Source organism: Pecten maximus, chromosome 17 (genome assembly GCF_902652985.1).
Source record: "Pecten maximus chromosome 17, xPecMax1.1, whole genome shotgun sequence".
Classification (NCBI taxonomy): Eukaryota; Metazoa; Mollusca; class Bivalvia; order Pectinida; family Pectinidae; genus Pecten; species Pecten maximus.
In genome coordinates this window covers 27,889,725-27,890,143 of record NC_047031.1, presented here as the reverse complement: position 1 = coordinate 27,890,143, position 419 = coordinate 27,889,725, and positions in this window count along the sequence as shown.

The following is a 419-nucleotide window of genomic DNA, read 5'->3' as shown; positions in this document are numbered from 1 at the left end:
GTAGATGCTAAGATTTTCATTGGTGAAAAATGTCGTCATATGTGATCTGATTGGTTGAAGAGGAAATTAAGGGGGAGAGATATACACTAATCGACTTTGGTAGGGTCAGTTAAGAAACGGTTGGCCAAGGCATTAGATGTGATTTGATTTAGATTTGGATACTAAAAGTTAAATGTTGGAAATATTAATGTCCGGTTTCAAAGGAATCTTGGAAGTGTAAAGTGATATCATTCTCAAGAGTATTGAGAAATGTACATGTGTGCCTAGCTGGTGTTGATTTTATACTGGAAATACAAAAATGATTGCAACGGGGATGTCATCAGGAATTAAGTTTGGATTCAATGTGATTGTGAATCAGAATGTTTCAAGGAATTTCATGTTGAAAATACGAAAAATGTAGTATTTAGTTCGAATTTAGG